General features: G+C 39.6%; 2 long non-coding RNA genes across 2 annotated transcripts; both read right to left on the reverse strand.

The window, feature by feature from the left end:
- Positions 1-3,694: 3,694 nt before the first annotated feature.
- LOC147653983 (uncharacterized) lies at positions 3,695-10,695 on the reverse strand. Its single transcript, XR_015284180.1, has 2 exons — positions 10,409-10,695; positions 3,695-6,099 (listed from the first exon to the last, which is right to left on the reverse strand). It is a non-coding gene; the product is annotated as an uncharacterized LOC147653983 (long non-coding RNA).
- Positions 10,696-10,813: 118 nt separating this feature from the next.
- Positions 10,814-12,984, reverse strand: LOC111922848 (uncharacterized). The gene is made up of 3 exons (XR_015284179.1): positions 12,927-12,984; positions 12,696-12,803; positions 10,814-12,101 (listed from the first exon to the last, which is right to left on the reverse strand). It is a non-coding gene; the product is annotated as an uncharacterized LOC111922848 (long non-coding RNA).
- Between the last annotated feature and the right edge of the window lie 1,850 nt (positions 12,985-14,834).

Raw genomic sequence — 14,834 nt, forward strand, 5'->3', positions numbered from 1 at the left:
TGTTGCTGCAGTGGGCAATCTGATGTGAGGCAGCTACCAGAGCAGTCACATCATATTTCTCCTGCCTTTGGCACCCCTGACAGGGTTTCCCTCTTTCCCAGCGGCTATCTTGTCTAAAGCTGGCCCAGCATGCCCTACACAAGCTGCAGAGGAATCAGTGGCTGACGTGATCACTGAGAAATTCTTTTGACACACTTAAAATGATTCTACAATGTAAGCAATTTTGTGAAATACTTCAAGCAACACTTCTGTGTGATGAGAACGCCAAAACCTTGCTTCAAGCTCAACTTTCAAGAGGCTAAAAATACTGTCAGAAGTAGGAGAGTACTGAGGATGAAGAAGAAAAGAGTTTAATTTTTCTACATTTTATCTTTGGCATCTCCTGGGGTTTTCAGTCTTTTGATTTAAGATGAGCCCTTGGCTACCAGTAATAACCATGTTATAGCATGTCATTAGGAGCCAAGCTTCCTTTTATACTGCACAAGTTTCTTTACCTCAGAGTGCCTCTTTTAGAAATCTCTTGCTTGATTTTTTTGAGATCGCAGTTGATTTTTTTCCCCTCAGCTTTCATTGCATTGATGACCTATAACCACTCTGTGATTGATATGACACATTCAGGTATTTCTTGAAGCTTTTGCCAGTGATGACTTCCTAACAGAAGTTCTGGTTAGACTTCCAAAATCTGCAAACTTGTATTTGGCAGAGGTATAATTCAACCCATGCTTGTAACTCCAGCTTTCAAAGTCATCTCATTCATCCTGTGTGATCTTCCCAACCTTTGAACTAATGATCCCAAACAGATTTGCATTTTTAGCAAACTTCAGTAAAAATATCCCATGAATGTGTCAGGTCTGTTGTGAAAATACAAGGTAAGAGAAACTTCAGGTTTTCATCTGTATCTCTGAAGACTTCCCTGGGAAACTCCCAGCATGACAATATTTACTTTTTCAGCATTAAAAAGAATTTTTGCTCTGAAATAATAATGATGACAACAACAAAGTAAACAAAGACAGAAAACAAAGAAACATCAATTTGATCATTTTATAGTTTTTCTGTTTATATTTTCTTCTCCAGCTCCAACAATAAATTATGATATTGAACAGTTTGTCACCTACTCCATGAAAATCCAGATAGACAAGATCCATACTAGAGTTTAGAAATATTTTTAGGTTTTAAAAATCAGCTTTTTACTGAAGAGAGATATTGGGTGCCATGGGCCACATCTGAGCTCATAGTACATTTTATCCTGTTTTCCTTTTGCTTCACTGACTTTGTTTCAAAAGTTCAAGATTTGCCCTGAAGCTGTGTGTGCTACCAAAGCTGAAATATTTGCCACTGTTGCCCAAGCAATTAATCTGTTTTTCTCTGTTACTATCCCTCTCTGTCTCGTGAATTAGTTTATTTTTTTGCTATTCTTTATCATACCATTTCTCATTTCATAGATTTAGTGAAAATAGTTAATCTTCTGTCCTTGTTTTTCTCTTCTGTTATGCATTTTAGGGAGGAAATATTCAGGCCTGCCACATTTGCATTTATGAGTTTTTACTCCAAATTTGTTGTAATTTTCATAACTTCATTCCCATTAGCTGTGTGTTCATTTAGAGCCCTTAATTTCTCTCTCTCTCTCTCAAAAAAAAAACAAAAACCCAAACCCTTTTGAAGTCAGAATTCTTAATTGCAATATTTAGTTGTGTTTATCTTTCAATTTACTATAATTTCAATGATCTTGGTTCTCAGAATTCCAGACTATTTTCTACAGCCACCAGTAATTAAAATCAGCTAAAATAGCTGTGCCTGATGGCAGGACAGCCACAGCAGCTTTTTGCTGGCAATGGTAGGCAAGCATGGAGCAGATCTGCAAATCTGCTTGCATGTGAAGCGAAGGGTGAGATTACCCAGAGAGAGTGTAAGAAGGGAGAAGAGCAAGCCAAAGACAGACCCTCATGAATAAAAAAAGACTCAAAGATTTGCAGAGAAGCCTCTAGTGAGATCACAGTATACTGTTGTTGTGGAAATAAATGACACCAAAAGCACTGTAGTGAATATGTGAGAGTAAATTGAGCAATCTTAGATGACTGATGATTCTCACTGGTTCATCTGAAAGGTCTGGATAACAAACAAAGGCAAAACATGTTCTCCAGCTGAAAGAGAAGATAAAATTATGGTGCTCCTTTAACTTGTGAATGTGCATATCTAGCACAGGTTGTGTATGTCAGTGTTCCCAGAATAAATCCCAAGCTAAATGCTTGTTAATGCTGTGTTACACATCCAGAGCAATCTCAGAACTGAGGAGTATGAACTATTGCTTGTCAAATGCTATTGCTTAACTATGGCTTAAAAAATTACAATGTGCCTTGATTGTTTTTTTGCACAGGTCTGCATTCACAGCAGGTGTGCTCTGGGCATCCCCTCAGTTTTGCTACTGCTACTTAGTCATGCCTGAGAACTGAATGCATTAGGATTGAGAACAGCCACGTGTGATACCTCGTGATGAGATCCCAGAATCACAGAATCATTAGTGCAACCCTCTGCCAAGGCAGGGTCACCTGGAGCAGGTGACACAGGAACATGTCCAGGTGGGCTTTGAATGTCTCCAGAGAGACTCCCTGGGCAGCCTGTTCCAGTGCTCTGCCACCCCCAGTGTAAAGCAGCTCCTCATGTTGAGATTGAACTTCTTGTTTTACTTTATGGCCACTGTTCCTTGTCCTGTTGCTGAGCACCACAGAGGGGTCTGGCCCCTGCTCATGGCCAAGGTATGTGTGTTCTGGTATGTTCTTCATATCTCAAGCAAAAGCACCCTGGGTTTTCCGAAATCATGATCAGGAACACAAGCATGTCATCAGGTGATAAAAAAATGAAACTTTTTCAGTATTAGAAAGAATTTTCTAATAGTTACTTTCACTGTGCCAGAAAGTCTTTTCCTTTTAGATTAATGGCAAAACTGCCACATTACCTTGCTGAGAGAGAGCCAGCTCAGATTCTAACAACACAAACATACATTCTGGCTTCACAGTAAGTTAGCTTCCATGTTAAGAAGCCTAAAGTGTCACATTTCTCTCCTCTTTAATTTATATATCTAAAAAGTGGCCAGTCTGGATTTCTAGTTAAGAATGTAGAGATATAGTCCTTCAGACAGTAAGTTCCTTCACTTTCTTTGGAGGACTTGCCTTAATGCTGCTACATTTAGATGGGAATGGGAGGAAAGACAGGGAAAGGGACCTGAGTGCTCTTTGGCATGCTGGGACACCCTGTCCTTCCCTCTGCACATACAGAACAGTACAGCTCACATGAGTGCTAGGAGTTAAACTCTGCTATCTGAAGGAAGTACATATACTCAGGAAATACAACTTACATTCTTTTACTGATGGTTCACTTGGGGACACACAAAACTGCGTTGGGAAAAGCAGTATTTATATGCTCAGCAGTAGTTTTCACTGGTGAGAAAGAAGCAAAGATAATCAGAAGCTCATCTGATTATCAGGTAAGTGTCTGGGGCATCTGTATCATACCTACAGAGGATCCCAAGTCTATTCTTTAGTGTCAGTCACTTCATATTGTTACTGATTCATATTGTTAAATATGAAGCTAAAAAATTCTTTGTTGCTATCTTTGTTGCTTTTATCATTTCCCAATTCAATATACTTTTGAATCCTTATATGTCTCAATCTGTTGTTAAGAAAAAAAAATAGCATAATTTTAGATCTGCCAGCATTTATTTCATATTTGCTCACATTTCACATCTAACAGACATGAGGTAAAAAAAGTGGAGTTAAAAGAAAAATTGGCACTCTATATACAAGACGATACCGGATCCTTTGGGTGGGAACCTCAAGCTGGAACAAAAAGTAACAGCTTTCTTTTACTAGATCTTGACAGTTTTATGTTATGCTTGCTCTTGTTTTTGTTTCATGCTGTCCCTGTTTCTGATGTTTCCATTTTTGATACCTGTGCACATCAAAGACAGAGGAGCCAGAAGACAAACTGCTCCCTGAGGAATGGATTGCCTTCCTCCAGTGAGTGATAATTAGAAATGTAAACAATATCCTTTATAGTTTTAAATAGAATTTAGTAGTGGAAAGGAGGTTAAATCTTCTGTTAATTCTCTGAAAATTCTTGTGCAAAAAACCTCCAGAAGTTACTGTGGTTTGGGTTTTTTAAAATAAATTTTCCTTGCTTCTCTAGGGTCTAATCATAATCAAAATACACATCTGATTTTCAACCCAGTATTTGTCAAAAATCAGAGTTCAGATTTTTGCATAGGGAAGTGATATGCCATTGAAAATGTTAATCTGAAAAAACAAATAAGATAAATAACAAAGTACCAGATCAGAACAGGTCCTCCCATTTGCACGTCATCTATTCTGGTCATCCATTTACTTGAACACATTTTTATTTCTTCTATGGGACAAAATCATGTTGTCATTATCTTTTCCTCTCCAATGTCATTAACAATGTTATCTGTAGTTCTCCAAGGTCAGCAGCCTAAAGACAATGCTTTTTCTCCCCAACACAGTAGGTACATTTCAAGTGATTTTCAATCTGAAACCTTCTAGTAAGACTTCCTGGGAAATCAGTTGCTACAAGAAAGTATTTCTTTATGCAACTTACTACATGCTCTTTTCTTGTGTCATGCAACAACCACAATTTTTTTTTGCCCATAATTCTTATACTTTGTATAACTTTGAAAACTTGAATCTCAGAAGAGCTAATTGATGTTTCTTCCCTCAGCTTTTTTCTTCATGAATCTACAGAATCATCAAGTCACAGAATGGTTTGGGTTAGAAGGGATTTGAAAGTAGTGTAAGTCTGCTCTAAGGTCTCCCTGGAGCCTTCCCTTCTGCCATCTGAACAACCCTGGCTCTCTCAGCCTGTCCTCTCAGGAAGGGTGTTCCAGCCTTCCCATGGCCCTCCTCTGGACCTGCTCTAACAGGTTCATGTCCACCCTGCACTGAGGAGTCCAGAGCACTCCAGCTGGGGTCTCACCAGGGTAGAGGGGGAGAATGCCCTCCCACGACCTGCTGGCTGTGCTGCTTTTAATGCAGACCAGGTCATGTCCAGCTTTTCATCCACCAGTATGCCCAAGTCCTCCTTCAAGGATTCATCCTCCACTGTTTCCTGATACCCGTGATTGTCCTGGCTGAGGTGAAGAACTTTGCATTTGACCTTCTTGAACTTCATGAGATTGGCATGGACAGGCTAACAGAGTGACGAGTTAGAATGTCTCTCATGCTGATAGGAGTGAGATCATGAGCTGCATAGCCAGAACCTTCCCAAAAGCCCAGAATTAAGGAGACTTCTCTGAGACTTGATCATTTATTGAAGTTCATACTCAATAAAAAGATCTTGAAATAGAAAATACCGTTGATAACTTTGATCTACGCAGTATAAGCTCCAAATGAAACACTTTGAAATTAAAAGAAGGTTTAAGGAGGATTTCACTTTTGGGATAGGCTAACAGTGGATGTGTGGAGAATTTCTGCCGGCTGTTGTGACTTGGCTGTCATGAAATAACAGATGATCATGCACCTGAGACATTAGGCATTACAGCTCCACCTCAAACCTGGCAGTTCCTGTGTCTGGAGGCCAGTCTTCAGGATAGGAGTGACTTCGAGGTGTCATCTCAAAGTGCAATAAGGTTCAATTACTCCCAGCTTCTTCAGCTCAGAAAGGATTTGTTTGCACGTGGCACCTCAGGAGAAATCTGATGTTTAATTTGTTGAAGCCCCTTCTTTAGGCAGAGCAGAAGAAAACTGAAAATCTCTCACAGGAGAACAGAGAAAGATTTATATCCAGATGGCAGCACCTGCAGAAGGATTTGTGTTTGAAGCCAGCTCAGGCACAGCTATTTGACTCATCTGGCTGCCCAATCTGTTCTCCACTGTGGATTCACTTGATTGATCCCTCATCCCAGAAGTGCAGGATGCCTTTTAGTTAGCTCTTCATTTATTACTTCTTTTTATTCTTCTTGGACACAGTCAATTTTCATTGTATTCACAGTCAAGTATCATTTTACATGGTGATACTTTAAAAGACATATCCTGACATAATTTTGTAATCTTAATCTTCTTTCTGCCATTTCTCTTCTTAATGTTTTTTTTCCTATTGCCAGAATTCCATTGAATTAATAATACAGTATCAATAATTAATTATTAATTAATAATTAATTAACAATACAGTAGTAATAATACAATTACAATTAATAATACAGTAGTTATCTAAAATTATATTAGATGCATAGGCTTTATTTTTCTTTATCTAGTTGCCTTCCTCTGGTCTTGATTTTAGTTTCAGATTCAAATTTATCTTCACAGCATTGACTCAGGGATAAAAAATGAGAACCATTCAAACTTCGTCAGGGGTGAGGGAAGAATGGAATGGGGAAACTTTTGGCACATTTGTTTTTTCAACATTTATCCTCAAGGTAATAAGAAAATTTGATGGAGATCAAGTGCCATGGCTGAATGAGTTTATTCTAGCTTTGAAAATTCAGTTGAAATTAAGTTTTCTTACAAAAGGGAGAGTTTCTGGATGAGTGATAAATATTTTACATAAGGATTACTTACCTGGGAATAAAAATGAGAGGAGGAATAGATGGGTGTTTTAGCTAACAGAATAACTAAATCTCCATGTTATGTTAAATAGGATACTATCAAATAGAATGTAGGAATATGACCTACAAAATTAAACCTTCCATGGAGCTCATTCTCTGATATTAAAAAATTATAGACTGAAACTGAGACATAGGTACAAAGGGGATATTTGAAGGATCTTGATTGCACCTTTTCAGAAGAAAAATTAAAGACTTTTGCTCCTGTTCAGCATAGCACTGCAAAGGCTGGACAATAAGTAAAATGTCCCAAACAATACATTCGTACAACTTGGATGGAGGGGATATTTTCAGTGTCAGAGTGGCCAAACAGGGATGTCCAGAAGGAGGTGTTTGAGGCAAAGGACTTAAATTATTTAAAATAAGATTTTGAAGACTTCATAGAAGTTCATGTGCATGAATGAAACTGATTTCTGCAGAAGTACTGTGAACAGCTTCTGTGCTGCTGCCATGTCAGCGTGACTCAGTTAGAGGAAGGAATCTGGGGGTGAGCAGAGACCACACATACATGGCAGGATACAATGGCCAGAAGAAACAACCAAACACATCCTAACCCAGACCTGGGCTTTTAACTGATGAGCTGCTGCCTGAATGGATGTGTCCTCTTGTGTTTGTGTTGTGGCTGTAGTGACACGACTAAATTGGCTAAAAATTGGGGGAAGTTTTGGAGTGACCCGTCCTATGCTTTTTGTCCTATTCAATATTCATTAAAAGAAATCCTTTGGCTCTACTCAGATCTTCTAAAAACTACTTAGATCTTCTAAAAACTTCTAAAATGGTGATGTTTAATCATGAAAAAGCTCTCTTTAGCACTGTACGTGATAGAAATGATAAAGTGATAACTTCATTTCAATCATCATTGATTTGCTTTGACTTGAGATATGCAGTATTCCAAATTGTTTATTTGCCAAGCATAGGATTTCCATTCTCCCATTTATCAAGTATGGCATCTCAGTTCTCTCATTTTACAAGAAAAAATACTACCCAATCCCAGGCTGTTAATGAAAATGTTACAATGAAATTTAAATTAAAAGTTTTGATAGGAATTATGGATTTATTGTGCAAGCAATTCTCTGCTCTGACAAGAGAGTATTTATTTACAAGATTTTGTAGAAAAGGGGTTTAAAGCCATTAGTTTTGCCAGCTTAAGAACATGTATTGTTTGGAAAAAACCTCAACCCCTGCTAAAAGCCCTTGGCCAGGGACTGGTATGGCATTACCATGTCTTAAAGAGCTATACCTTGCAGAGTTCTATTTTAGAGTCTGTCTCCTTTGCAGAACGTACATTGTCCTTTAACAATCAAATGTCATGTGTGTGTGATCAAACTTGCATCTATGAGCAGAGCAAAGAACCAGAGGGAACATTCTGCTGCTGCCAGACTGCACCTATGGTGTTTAATATCTTGTCAGTTATCTGGATGAGGGGATTAAGTGCATGCTCAGTAAGTTCTCAAACACCAAGTTGGGTGGGAGTGTTCTGTTAGAGGGAGGAAGGATCCACAGAGGGATCTGGACAGGCTGTTTTGACGGGCCTTGGCCAACTCTGTGAGGTTCATTAAGGTTCAGTAAGGTAAAGCATTGAGTCTTAAACTGTTTCCTACAATGCCATGCAGCGCTGCAGGCTGGGGGAAGAGCGGCTGGAAAGCTGCCCTGGGGAAAAGGAGACCTAGGGGTGCTGGTCAACAGCAGCTGCACACGAGCCACTGTGTCCAGGTGGCCAGGAAGGTCAGTGTCAGCAATAGTGTGACCAGCAGGACCAGGGCAGTGTTGGCACTGGTGAGGCCACACCTCAAATCCTGTGTCCAGTTCTGAGCCCCTCATTTCAAGGACATTGAGGTGCTGGGGGAAATCTAGAGAAGAACAGAGCTGGTGAAGGGTCTGGAGCACAAGTCTGTCCTATGAAGAGCAGCTGAGGGAGCTGGGGGTGTTCAGCCTGGGAAAGAGGAGACTCAGGGGAGATCTTACCACTCTCTACAACTCTCTGAAAGGAGGTTGTAGCCAGGTGGGGGTCAGCCTTTTCTCCCAGGCAGTTACAGGACAAGAAGACACAGATTTGGCTGCTGCAGCAGAGTTTGAGGCTGGACATCAGGAAAAATTTCTTCACTGAAAAGGTGGTTAAGCACTGGAACAGACTACCCAGGGACATGGTGAAGTCACTGTCCCTGTGTGTTCAAGAAACAACTGTCCATAGCACTTACTGCTATGGTCTGCTTCACATGTTGATCGGTCAGAGGTGGGACACAATGATCTTGGGGGTCTTTTTCAACCGTAATCATTGTCTGATTCTATATGACAGGGCAGTTCTTCAGATACAGTGAAGCTGTGCAAAGGCCTTTCCCTAACAAACACACACAAACCAGCTGGATCTCTACACCCTGGCTCTGCTTCTGTGATGGTGGCAAGTAGTGTTAGGTAGAAACCTGGAGGGAATTAAAAAACCTTCTACAGCTATTAAATCAATTTTTCTTGCTAGCTTTGTTGAGCTTGGAAACTGATGTCCTTTTCTCATGTTTGTCTAAGCACCCTCTTTTTCCCTGTATGGCCACAGAGTATTGTAAGCTTTTTGGCACAGGGATTAATTCTTATTGGCAAAAGTATCAGGACATCTCAAAGAGGATGAACAACTGGGGTAGCTTGTTAACAGAAAATTAGAAAGGACTTCTAGTTCCATGAAAGACACAAGGTCAAAAAGTAGCCTAAATTGCAATGAGCTCCTTTATTCTTTGGGTTACACATTATATCACCCACAGTGTTTTGAAGTTGGTTCTGGAACAAATGACCAGGCTTGCACATATTGTTAGCTTAAAATCCAATTTCTCAGTTGTTTCCTATTCTAAATAGAAAGTAATTGGTCTTGGGGCTTATCTGAAACCTTGTCTAATGTAAAAGAGCAAATTAGAGAACCATGTGTTGGTGTGTGGGTGTAGTAGAGGAGGAAGGGAAAAGAATGGATTTCTGTTTACTTCATATCCCTAAATGCTCTGTTAATTGCTTTCTTTTCTTCATCACTCTTCTCTCATTCTGAAGGCAGAATTAGCTTATGTCTATTGCTATAAATTATAAATTTATAATATATATAAATATATAACGTATATATTTTTTATAATAGCAATTACAAATAAATTGTTAAAAATTATCCCAAATGAACACATGATAGTTTTAATGTTAGAAATTCAAGGAAGTACTAAAAAAAAGTCTTCTAAAATATAGAAAAAATAGGTTTCCTGCTTTTTGTAAAATAAGGAATATTGAGATTTTCACTGGTCACATATAGTAGGGACAGGTCTCCTGCATGATGTGTTGTCAGGGGGAAGAAGGAGGTGTCTATATACACACTCCTGAATCCCATTCCCTGACTGAGGGACTACTACACTGTTGGGCTAATTCCTCTCATTAAATTAACTGAGAAAGAATACAAAAGGAATTCCTTCATCCCTGAATTATCTTAAAGTGAGAGGTCAGTCACAACCACATATATAGATGCATCATTTGACATGGCCAGGTGTGTTCTGTGTAATGTGATGCTGCCACATCCTTTGTAAGATGCTGATGAGATAGCACAATTATTCTCATTTACAGACGTGAAATTAGAGGAAAATATGTTTTCACAAAACCACTATTAATTCCAGAGGTGTCTGAGCTTTTGGGGCTTTTCTGGAGAGCCACCTGAACCCACGCACAGCAGGTGCAGACCTATGATTCTCATTTGTGTGCTGGCAGTGAGCATGGCTGGGAGTTTGCTGTGTCTGCAGGCAGGTTTTCCCCTACCTTCTTGATGTACTACAAGAAGAATGCACCAACCTTGAAACCCTTTATCCATGTCTGTGCATGACATCTGTCACAGGGCAGCTTTCCTACCTGCTGATAAGAGCAAATCTGTAAGCAAGGGTGTGATGCACTGGGAGAGGGCAGCACTCCACGCTGCATCCCCTGCCTGGGGAGCACAGCTATCCTGAAAATCCCCCTGGCATCATTCCTGATCCCTAACAAGGGGCACAACAGCAGCAGTTTGTCACTAAAGGAAGAGGAACAAAGATAAACTATGAGCTGAGGAAGGAAAAAGAGGAAAGGACTCAGTGCTTACAACAGGTATGAAAGAGACCCCTTTCACATCTTGCAGCCTGGCTTCAGTCGTAAGCAGCCAGCAGGCAGGCAAACACACTAGTGAGTACCGAGATGCAGGGAAAGAAATGCAGTTTACACAGATTGAAATTGGTGAGAAGAAATTTATTAGAAGTTCATGGGTGGAAAATCTACAGCTTCTGCAAGCTTTAGAGCGCCCTGCTATTCTACATGTGAAATACAATTTTTATTTGACAGGCACTGTGTTGACAACTTTTGATTGCCATGTATAAAGGAGGAACTTCTCTTTGCAGAATAGTTATTTTTCCTAAACCTCATCCCACCAGTTTCTTTAAAAAAACCCAGAGTTTCTGTTTACTTATTAATGCTTGCAGAATACAAGCCCCTAATATTGCACAAGATTTATTATTTTTTCTTTCACCCTACTTTTTTCTCCCTTGAAGTCAATATTCCTCCCAAAAGTAATTTGTTCTATTGTAAATTTAGAGTGTGCTCGATAGTTATTGAGGTAGAGGATTAATGGATCTGTCTGGGGGCAGATAATCAGCAAATCTCACCCCCCAGCTCTTTTAATACAGTGCAACCTTGGAAATGTTATTTCATTCTTCAGTCTCTCTTTCTAGAAGCATTTAGCAGTTCTCATGGTCATTCTGCCCATTATATGACTGTGAAGACCATACTTAAGCAGAGGAACCAGTTGTGCTCAGGAGGAATTTTCTGAACTGACTTATTGAGGAGTCTTTGGCACTTGCACAAAATTACTTTGATATAAAAATACACATTATCTATTATGACCATTTTTTTACCATCTACACAGAATATGTACAGATGCAAAGAGCTGTGTATGCTACAAGTTCATACCTGACATCATGCCAGCTGATCTCTCAGTTCTGCACTCAGATGATAAAAATATAACTGTAACAGGGTTCCCTTTTTAAAAAGTATTATTATTTTCTGGCACTCCTTCAATCACAAAATGACTGTCCTGTTTTACACTCCATCCTGCTTATAAACAGTCTCTCCTTATGTATGAGATGTTAGCATGAGTGCCAGTTGGCATAACTTCCTATCATAATGATGGGCACCTTCTCTCCCAGTCATCAGTTGCTGAGTGCCCTTTGCACTGCAGATGAAACTGCCTGACAGATTTTTATGAGGGAAGGAAAAGAAAATGACAGATGTTCCAAGCCGCACCCTTCGATGTCACATAGGGTAAATTTTCTGTGTGTGCACCACTTACAACCTGAGTCAGGGCTTCTCAAAGTAATTCAGCTGCTATTCAGGCTGTTGTGTAGAAGAGGTCTCAGCTAATCAGGCATCAAATACTTTGAAAGGCAACATCACATGTGAAACAATCCTTCCTTTTTTGTCTCAATTCACCTATGTATTGTTCCAATTTAATTTAATCTACCTGTTGAGGAATTAAGCATGAGGGCAAAATTAATAAATATTCTCTCTTTTGGTTGGAGAAACAGGACTTTGTTTCAAGTGCTGTTCTGCACAGGTTAATATGGTACATGCTGAATAAAAGAGCAGTTTCAACCGACACAGCTTGGTAAAAGAGCTGTGAGCAATGAAATTGCACAGACTTATTAATGACACACTATAGAGAGGGCTCAGGAAATGATTTCTGGTTATATTCTGTGGGACTGTGCTGTGGCATGCTCAGTTGTGCCAATACTGGCCCATATGGTCAGCAAAGGTGGGAGTCTGGACACAGCTAATGTCACTGGATGGGTCCAGGCACTTCCACTCCTTACCATGGCAAAAAGGCCAGGGTCCAAAGCACATCTTGTGCATGGTGCAGATAGCAGGCAAGACTGGTGCAGAGGAAGGAGTGGGATCATTTGTCCATGTGTCTGGACTATTTTGTCTATCTGAACAATTAGAGTTAATACTTGGGCTTAGGGTTATCTTGCTGCTGGAGACAGAAAAAACCAGAATGACATAAGAGTGAGTAATCCCAGGGTCCCTTACTGGTTAGTGGGAAGGAACAGGCACTTACAGACTGGATTCATTCTTCTTTGGACAGAGATGAATCATGCTACAGAGATACTTCTTTCTCTTCATTGACCATATTGGGAGGCCAGGGCAAAAACTTCAATGCACATATCTACAATGTAAAAGCCTTCCTTTTGTAAGATGAGACTCTCAACTAGTGTCAGCTCCCAGTACTTTAAAAAGAGGAACTAACTTCAAAGAGAAATGTGCCCTGTGATTTCTGAGATGAGCTTACCTCTTTGTATATCCATCATAATCTTGCTAAGTTACATTTGGTGAGATGAAGAGGCAGATGCGACCAAAAAGAGATAACCTGGGGTCATACTTGATGAAGGCAGAGTAGGGAAAGACAAGAAACAGAAAATTACTGACCTTTTCATTATTTAAAACCAAAACACAAACCAAACCAAGCCAAGGAGTGGGAAATAAGAAATAAAAGACTTGTGATTAATCATGAATAGGGTAACTTTGATTTCTGCAGAGACCCATCAGGAGTCTGCCATTTGGAGCCGAATCATTCTCAGGTCAAGGCATTTTCACTGAGTTGATATTGAGCACAATTCATTGTCTAAATATGCACACTAAAAAAAAAAAAAATCCATTACTGTCTGAGAGATATCTTTTCAAAGATAAATGGGCAGCTGCTGCTTAACTATGCTTACTCTCCACCTGAGTAAGGATTAGCCTGTTTTTTGCACCTGCATCACAATTTGTGCTGCTTAAACTACAAAAGAAAAATATAACCATTGTAAATCACATACCTTAAGGAAGCCTTTAGCAGGTCTGCTTTTTTTTTTCTTGTTGGAACTTTGGATTGTGCAATCTAAGTATAACCATCACCTGATGGAATTTTTAATAAAATGTCACCTGATCCTTTGCTGTTCATGCAACACATTGTAAAAAAGCTGTATTGTGCCCTATGTAAACCCATTTCAATTGCTGTCTAAAGGGTTTTCACAAGACATGCAGCATTAGGAGAAGATGCATTGATCTCCCATTGTCTGGGTACCAGTGCTATTTCAGTAGTACCACTTGAGTGAGTGAAAAACCTGGGACTAAATTGGAGAGTACCCATGCATTTCATCTGCAATCAGAAAAATGCAAATGGAAATTACAATTTCCTTTTCTGTGGAAAGACTCGTGCTGATATGTCTTATCTACCCAAGGAAGGCTTTCAGGAGAGGAATGTCACACTCTGCCCTGGCCAGACACCTGTGTGAGATGCTCCTGAGTGCTGACTCCAGGTGCTGGGACAAGCATTATCAGAGACAAAGGCAGAGACTGTGGCCAAATGTGTGGCAGTCCATTGCATGTGGGATCATGCAATAAGAGCCTTAAGTTCATTAAGATCACATTTTTGGGCTTCAGTAGTTTTCAGAAGAGGGTATATGGACTTTTTGAGACCAGTCTTCACTGTGCTATGTGGCAGACTTGTCTTCTGCTGAGAAAAAATCAAATTGTCATCATGGACTTCACAGGAGTGACAGAAGATTGGAGAAAGGGGAAAATATTGAAAACAATGAAAAGGGAAAGTCTCAGTTCATGACACAATACAAAGACAGAGAATTTAATCAAATATCTACAAAAGAAAGTGAAGGAAGATTATTGGCCAATATCCTTGGAAATTTTTACTCCAGTAATTGGCAGAAATGCTTTTGGGCTTGTGTAGGTTGTTGCAAAGTTTATACATGCTTCAGTCTGCATCTGCACAATCTCTCCTGTGTGAATATTACTTTGCCTAGAGTTTTTAACACGGCTATTTAATAATGTTTGGAATTTACCACATATTATTTGCCTGTGTGGATAAATAGTGATTAATACTAATAGATTTTTTCTTGTTACAAGAAGTCCATAGCCTTTAATCAGAACAGGTGCTGGAAGGTCTTTCCTTAAGAAACAAGCAATGTCTGAAAAATCAGACAGAAAAAGCAATATATTTGAGGATTTGCCTTTTCCTCCCCTTTGCTAGTGTAATTAACTATTTGTTCATTCCAGCCCATATGCCTGCTCTTCTTGTTAATCCTTTTCCCCAACAGCCCAGTTCTTTCAGTCTTACCTGTTAGTGGTTTTTCTTGTCTCTATTGCCTCCATTAACCACCTCAGCTGTGGGAATTTCAATTTGTTTAGCAAGTCTGAGTGGCTC

This window comes from Cyanistes caeruleus, chromosome 3, assembly GCF_971803275.1.
Source record: "Cyanistes caeruleus chromosome 3, bCyaCae1.hap1.1, whole genome shotgun sequence".
NCBI lineage: Eukaryota > Metazoa > Chordata > Aves > Passeriformes > Paridae > Cyanistes > Cyanistes caeruleus.